The sequence below is a fragment of the Octopus bimaculoides genome, chromosome 4 (assembly GCF_046866305.1).
Source record: "Octopus bimaculoides isolate indiv1 chromosome 4, ASM4686630v1, whole genome shotgun sequence".
Lineage (NCBI taxonomy): Eukaryota > Metazoa > Mollusca > Cephalopoda > Octopoda > Octopodidae > Octopus > Octopus bimaculoides.
In genome coordinates, this window is record NC_142931.1 from 66,421,889 (window position 1) to 66,430,792 (window position 8,904).

General features: G+C 29.2%; 1 long non-coding RNA gene across 1 annotated transcript; it reads left to right on the forward strand.

Annotated features, from left to right (window-relative positions):
* Nucleotides 1-11: 11 nt before the first annotated feature.
* LOC128247592 (uncharacterized) lies at nucleotides 12-1,647 on the forward strand. Its single transcript, XR_008263931.2, has 2 exons — nucleotides 12-764; nucleotides 1,434-1,647. It is a non-coding gene; the product is annotated as an uncharacterized LOC128247592 (long non-coding RNA).
* Nucleotides 1,648-8,904: the final 7,257 nt, after the last annotated feature.

Sequence of the window (8,904 nt, forward strand, 5' to 3'; positions counted from 1 at the left end):
AATACATAAAAGAAAATATAAATTCCATGAAATCCAAGGTATACCTATAATAATGAAATCCTTTCGGTATTGAAATATGTCCATAAATACAATGTTTTTGAACTATTTCCTAACAGCCTAACAAAGTCAGGAAAACTTATTATAAGCTGGCTTATATGTTGGCCCTAATTTAATATATAGATCCAGTAGATTTATAAACTTTAGAAAATATGCACAAACATGCATATATATGCATAAATAAATACTCAAGTATTTCAAATTTACCTACAGAAAGCAAAATTTAGAGTATTAACGTATACTGAAAGGAAAAGAAGAAACGAAATACAATCTGAAAATACCTAAGAATTTAATTCAAATAACTTTGGCAAAATATGATCAATTTAATCAAAGTTAAAGTGTAAAATATTTTCTCATAGAATCTTTCAATATTTTCGTCATCAATGGAAACTCAAAGGGATGAGGTTATATTTAGTACAAAAGAAATGTGCCATTAGAAATAAGAAATATACAATTGCTACAGTGAAGAGCAGTAGATATACTTTACTCTTTGAAAAGTTCTTGCTGGTGAAAATATATGAACATTTAGAATTCAGAGTTCAGAATCTATTTCAATTAAGTTTATTCAATGCAGTATGCATTTACGTTTTCCACCATCAGGAAATGCTGTGATTTTAAATGACAGCAACGAGTTATCATTACAAGAGAAATAGCTGAATAAGATAAAGGAATTCCTAAAGCTTACAACTTTATCCTAAGTGGATGAGGTATTTTCTCATATTCCATGAGTTCAAATCTATTGCTGGAGTTTACTTATATTGCTGAAAAACAAACACTATATTCTATGTTATTCATTTTACACATATAACTAGGAATGTTATCTCTGAGAGGCCGGTAGCTTTATCAAAGAAAGAATTTGTTAGTCACCTACCTCCTTGTCATGAAACCAAATTCTTGCACTTATGTTCCTTTTCTCTTTTTAATAAAGCTTTAACAAAGGAGGAAAGAGTAAACTGACACTTTTAAAGTACTATTCTACTAGTCAGGTCAGATATGGGGAATGCACCATTGCAATGTGTTGTGGTATCCACCTTTTGTTGATATCTTCTTAGGTCATCCTTGGCAAGTCTCTGAGCAATGTCTCAGTCATTCCCCTTTGTGAAATATTTCTTTATCTAGCATGACCATGAGCTATAATAGCCTAAAATTCCTGTCAAAATTCAGAACAAACCAAGGAAAAAGAGAAGCATTTGGTTTCCATAACAACTAGGTTGTGCCTCTTAAGAAAACATCTGCTAACATGTATCACTACTTCCTAAGCTAAAACACACATGTTCCAGTTACCATGGATCCCTCCCATTTAACCTGCTAGATATAACAACCAAACCACCTTCAAAATTTAGCCTACAACCTTTTTAATATCTTTTCTACTATAGGTACAAAGCGTGAAATGTTGAGGGAGGCGACTAATCAACTACATTGGCTCCAGTGTTCAGCTTGTACTTAATTCATCAACCCTCAAAGGATTTTGAACTCAGCGCAAACAAACAGATGAAACACTGCTAAGCAGTTTGTCTAACATACTAATCATTCTGCCAGTTCACTGCCTTTACTAATATAGAAAAGTAAAAGTATATATGTATATTCCAAGTTGCTGACTACAGTTTTGCACCTACAGAGATGAAATTTTGCAAACAAGTACATTTTTTTAAAGGGAAATAGAATACATAACTTTGTGCAAAATTTCTTCGTTTAACCTCCTAAAAACATTAAGAATATTATAGACTCATAAAACCTGCAATAGACACTAAAAAATTAATGATTTGAAAAATACTTAAGAATAATTACATAAATTAGTACAGTAGTCAATATATAAGGACCTATAAATTTTGAAAACCACTCAATTCATACAGAAGGCTTAAGATAGAAGGCCCTATTACATAACCTGAAGATTATATTATGCAATAGTAATTACATTGCTCAATATTATATTAATGATGCAAATTACACCAACTATATTGCTTCATATTATAATTAATGATAATTACGATACTAGTTATATTAATTTATATTTAAAAAACAAAACAATAAGTTAGCTGCCATCTAATTGCTATATATTACGGAAAATATTTTCAAGGAATATATTTTTCCACATCTTAACTACAAAATAATTATGACAAAGTTTCAGATACATAAAACATTTCAATCAGCTTAAATTATCCATGTAAAATTAAGAGTTATATATATTTGGTTATAATTTTTAGTATACTACAAGAATCAGCTAAATATATAGCAAAATAATTTACAGAGAAACAGGATACAAAAAGATTGTATTATTTCTTAAAATAATTACAGACTTACACGACTTATCTTAAAAATTAATTTAAGCTTATTTGTTCATGTAATTCTATTCTGAACATTCTAATATTACCTATCACCTTTGTTTATTTAATAAATTGAACAATGTTTACATGCTAAATCAAAAATAAGTTAGTTTTGGTGGGTAAAATATGCTTTAGTGGGGTTTGATAAAATTAAAGTGTTTTGAAAAATATTTCTACATACCTGGAGGTGTGTGTAAAATAAAAAGACAAAATTCAAGGGAGGTATCTTTAGTATAACATGTTGATTGAAATGCTTGTATGATATAAACAATGCCAACTGAAGATAATCTGGCATTTAAGCCTACTGGTGAAAACAGCCAACGTGCTTTAGTTTTATTAAATCTCCTCAGTAAAGCATTTACCAAAACTAACTTAATCTTGAAGTAGCATTAAAATTTTGTTTAATTTATTAAATAAAAAAAAGATAACAGGTAACATTAGAATGTTTTAAATAGAAATATATGTACAAATAAACTTTAATTAAGTTTTAAGGTATGTCATGTAAGTTTTTTTATTTCCTTAATAAAGCATGCACTCTTCCTGCATATCAGATGCCTGTAAATTATTTTAGCTAACCCTTGTAGTATATTCTAAAAAATGTCATATAACTTTTAATTTTAAATACCTGTATGGCAATAATATAAATTTGAAGTGGTGGAAGTCAATAAATAACTAATATTAAAGATTTCTTGATCTTTAGGCAAGATCAATGAAAGAAGAAAAAAACAAACCTTTATACAATATTTACTAAGGATTTTGGTAAATAAGGATAGACTTCCAGCAAAATGTCAACCTGAACATATTTTGAAATATCACTTCTGAGGTGATGAGATCTGTCAGCAGTGCACTTCATGGAAGCTCTCATTGATTATCTTATAACTACTGTTCTCTTAAGGCTACATAATGCAATAAGTTGCTTCACAGAGCAATATCATGAGATTTTATATTTATTTGGATTGTACCATGTTCTATGCAAGATATATTATTGAAATAAGTAGAAAAGTAAAGTAGCCAAATAAGGCTGAAAGAACTAATTATAACAGAAGAGATTTTACAGTAGAGAAAAATTATGGATTGCATATAATTAGCTTATATTTTACATAAAATTTGTTTGAAAATTCTTTCATCTATTTAATAATGATTGAAAAACATTGTGTAAAATATTTTCAGAATGAAAGTATGTAGAGGCACAGGCATGGCTGTGTGGTTAAGAGTCCACTTTGCAGCCACACAGTTTCAGGGTCAGTCCCACTTCATGGCACCTTGGACAAGTGTCTTCTACTATAGCCTCAAGTCAACACATGCTTAGTGAGAAAATTTAGCATCTATTATAAATACATATAAATTCTTTTATTTCACTCTAATGAACCTATATCTGTATACACCTTCATATATCTATTTAAAGATACCCACTTTTTTGCTCTCATGAAAGTACATCTCTCCATGTCACCCTTTAGATCATTTTCCGCTTAAACTCTAACAGTCTATTCTATAGTCATTTCCCCTTTACCTAAATAACTTTAACTAGCATATCAGTTTCTATGGGACCATGCAATTTAGGTGGACAACAATATAAATAATTTAAACATACCAATAATAATCCTGAAACATTATAATAGCATTTTTGAGCAAATGATGGACTGATATAACTAAATGATTGGAGACAGATATAAACTATTATGAATATCACAAATTCAGGTGAAAAACAATATAATCTTGCCAGTAGAAGTAATTACCAAATAATATGTACATTTTTGAGTAAATAAATGACTGATATAACATTGAATATTACACATTCTTTCTACATTCTAGAAGTGAGCTTTTAAGTCTTTAGTTACATGTTAAAATAATCTCTGAGTGCTTGTTGATTATTTTATTATTACATAATATTATTTCAAGTGTCTTTTCCAAGCATAGATCATACTCTTTTGAGTATGCATTATAAGGTTTGCATTTCATATTACTGTCCAAATCATGCAGTATTGTATCTCATTCCTACTTGAAGTACATATATATATATATATATAAACTCATGTTAACCCTTTACTACATTTATCTCATCTTTATCCAACTGCCACACTCTTTTCACACTCTCATGAACTTACATACTCATTCACTCTGTCCAATCTTCTGCATCACTTCTCTTATGTAAACCTTTCTCTAACTTGAGGATATGTTCTGACACCTATTCACCAAATTTCATTCCTTTTCCAACAAGGGTAGCCATGTATTTCCTCTACTGCAACACACCTGTTTTTGTTGCTCTGTCATACATTAACTTCTCATCAGCTGGCATAAATCCACCTCCCTCAATACTACAACCTACCTCTGTTGAGTTTTATCTTGCAAGTTATTTAGTGACCTCACTAGTACCAGTGCCATATAAAAACCACCCGGTACACTCTGTGTTGATTTAATTAAAACCTATGCACACGACTGGATTAATGACATGAAAAATTCATCTTGGCAAAGTCAGAATATGCAGGGATGTAAGTAAATACTTCAAAACAAAATGCCATCCATCCCTCTTTCAAATATACATAGATTTCTAACATGAGTAGAAGGCCACAAATTTGGTATAAGGTGAGCAGTTTATTATATAACATCATTATTTCACTGGTACGTATTTATTAAACCCTGGAAAGATAAGTAGCAATGATAACCTCAGTAGAATTTAAATTTAGCATATAAGAAGTCATAACTAAATACTGCCTGGAATTGTGTAAGCTTCTCCACTAATATTACCATCTATTGCCTGTATTTTCTATACATGTATAAATCATATGAAAATCTTTATAGAGAAAGCGATGTTAAAATCGGTTAACTTATGTATATAATAAGTATAATAAGCTAATACTTATTTCAGTTATTGAAAAACAGAAATATTACAGATGTCATTGTTTCATTGATTTTTCATTTGTCAGAGAGAAAATCATGCCTAATGTTTCAAATGAACCTGTGACAACAACACTTACAATAGTTTGCAGTCATCTATTGTTGGGTTTTTCAATATGATGGTCCCCCTATGAATAACTTAGAAAGCAATAATCTGAAGAGGAAAACCGAAAACTAAGTGTGTCTTACTTATCAGACACAGGCAAAGGCTTCAATCAAAGCCAAGACTAATAATGGCAATAACAACAACAAAAATTCCATAAATAAAATTTGAATGTCAAGAAATAAGGTGAGGGCTATCAAAGACTGAGTAAATCTGAAATATTTGGCAGGCAAAAATTCCTGAGATAAGAATCAACTTAGTAGAAGCAAAAACAATTATGTGTTTTCTTTTACTACAATAACAGATTATGTCTTATTACTTATTGTATTTATCTTACTGATATGTGTACCCATTAAGTCTTATGTACCTTCATCTTACTGACAATTACTTGAGAAATTGTCATCGTAAACATAAAAAGTCTGGGAGAAAGTAAAAGTCACATGTAAAATATTTCATTTGTTCATAATTGTTCTCTTATTAAAAATAAATCTAAGCTACTTAAATCTGACACAAAATGATGCATTTCGAATAAAAAGCTATGAAAAGTCTCTAGCTTGTCACTCAGCCTTAATACACTAAAATATAGTCTTTCAAACATTGATTTATAACAATTGCCAAGATAAAATAAATATATTTCAACAAAACAAAGAACAAAATGTCTGATTTAAATATGTTACACTATTGTTATATAAAGATTTAGCTACTGACTAAATACTAATTGAATTAAATGGTAGGTTTATCTAGTTATAACAATTAATTCCATCATCATCTTCAACATCAGTGCATTACTATTATTCTCTGTTCTTTTCATTTATGAGGTTTAAATTTCTCATGATAAATGAATAAAAAATGCATTAACAATCTAATTGAATTTGTCTGATGTAGTGATAATGATAGGCCTTGTAATTAACCACTTCTTTTATTGATATGGCAAAATTTTCTCAAATACTAAGAGATAACAAGTAAGTTTTTCTTAGAAAGTTAGATCTTAATAATTTCACACAAAAATGACACAGCTTTAAAATGAAGCAGATGTCAATTCTACCATAATAACTCTAGTATATTCCATTGATTATCTCAAGTGAATAAATAATGTAGACCACCTGTCCTACACCACTTTTTCAGTTGCTTTAGCTAAATATTTAATGAATTTAACAATCATTCACTTACATTATGAGAAATACTATACCAGAAATACTAATACAATTTTGTGAAGAAGCATGTTTCTCAGTGGTTAGGTAATGATGTTGCACTCATAATCATTAGATTCTGGTTTCAATTCCTGGACCAGACAGTGTGTTGTGTTCTTGAGCAGAACACTTCATTTCATGTTGCTCCAGCCCATTCAGCTGGCAAAAAGGAGTAATCCTGTGATGGACTGGCATTGCATCCAGGGGAAGAATATATATGCCACAAAATCTAGAAAACAGACCTCTGTATGTATCTTTCTATGGTATTATTGTTTGCAAAGTATTAATTTCCTACCAGTATACTTGCTTTAAATTGAATTTAAGCACTGCCTAAAATATAACTAATTGTAATAACAGAATCTTCAAACTTTCACCTTACACTTTAAACTAATCTTCTAATGTAAAATGAAATTCAATATACTAAATTAGAAAAAGAGATATTGAACCTTTGATTGGATTCAAAGTAACTATCTATCATTTTCCAGGTAACAGCATTACTCATTCCACAAGAAAGCATCTACCACAGCTTCTTGAATTAAATACAAAAATATAACTATTATAATTTAAGATATTTTGCTGTTATTTTATTATGAAATATTTTATCCCATAAGATAATTACAGTCATACATTACATACATACACATATAACATATATGGATACACGTATACTAATGCCCAACAGAGCAAGGTGCCCCAATTTCTATTGATGTTTGTAACAAACAGCAGAAGCACGTGGTTCAGTAAGTTAGGGTGTCGCACTCATGATCATAAGACTGTGGTTTTGATTCCTGGACTGGACAATGTGTTTTGTGCTTGTGCAAAACATTTCATTTCACATTACTCCAGTCCACTCAGCTAAAACAAAAAGAGTATTCCTGCAATGGATTGGCATCCCATCCAGTGGGTAGTTGATTTGCTTAAGGATCCAAGGAATTGGTCCCATGAGTCTACATGACTTGGGAAGGAACTTTTTACCTTTGTAACAAGAAATAACTACATGAATCAAACTGAATTAACTGCTGAGAATTTAAATATAAAGTGATATTAGATATATGCACCAATCTGAGATACAAAAGTTTATTAGTTAATTCATACCTAACTTGATTCATGAGGCTGCTTCTTCTGACAAACCTATCGTGATAATGCTAAAATATCATGGTAATTTTATTAATACAAGTAAGAGTAAAAATTAAAAAATTATAAATGAAACCGAATTCTATACAAAAATTAGTCTGGTACCGTCATTTATATCCTTGATTTATCTACAAGTTGGCATAAGGATTTGTAATATTTCCCAACTGTATTTGCTATATAATACTTCATATATGCTTTATTTGTATGTCCCTTATCTTTTCTGACGTATAAATTTTAGCGTTATTCCTTCCTACAAAACCCTAAAAGAATTTTACATGAAAATGAACTTTAAATTCTAACATCTAGTATTTATTCTTCACACAGGTAACTCTTTTACTTGCATCCATGAAAAATGTATGAATGTATTCCACTCTTTAACGATTTTATGAGAATTTCTTTTCTAAATTTTTTTCAACTGCTAAAGGAAGAAATAACATTCTAAATACTTTTCCTGGAGGAAAAATTACAAACAATCTTTGCAAAAGCAGTTATGATCAAATAATTTTTAATCTATTAGGGAAATAGTCTGTGATGGAATATGTATCTGTCACATTTAAGAAAAATTTATATACAAAGAAAAAGAAAATAGAAACATAAACTTGTAATATTTTAGAAACTGAATTTAACATTGCAAAGAATAAATTCTGATATCTGAAATAAGAAAGTAAACATCAAAATAATGAACTTTATATAAAGGTCTACTATTATGTATATTCCAGAGAAATACACGTTTCTCTCTCTCTCCATATATACATACATATAAACATATATATATATATATATATATATATATATATATATATATATATATATATATATATATACACACACACATATATTTCATACATAAGCACACATATTTATGCAAACACAAAACATAAATACAAACATAAATTGTATCTGCTTTTTCGGAAGTATATATATATTCAAAATATCTCATTTTTCATCATTTATGTTTTTACTTTTATTTAAGTACATAGTTTGTTCTCTTATTATTCATGATATTCACTAGTGAAATTAGACATATTAATTGGCTTTGTGTAATAAATTAACAATGCTGCTTATGTTCATTATAAATGCAAACTTTCTAAAAGATTCTTTTTTTCCTATGTTGAAAATCCAAAATTTCCAATTGAAAATAATATGCACCTAAACCACAAAATTATTCAGGTGCCACATTAGGCAGCTCATGAAATCCTAA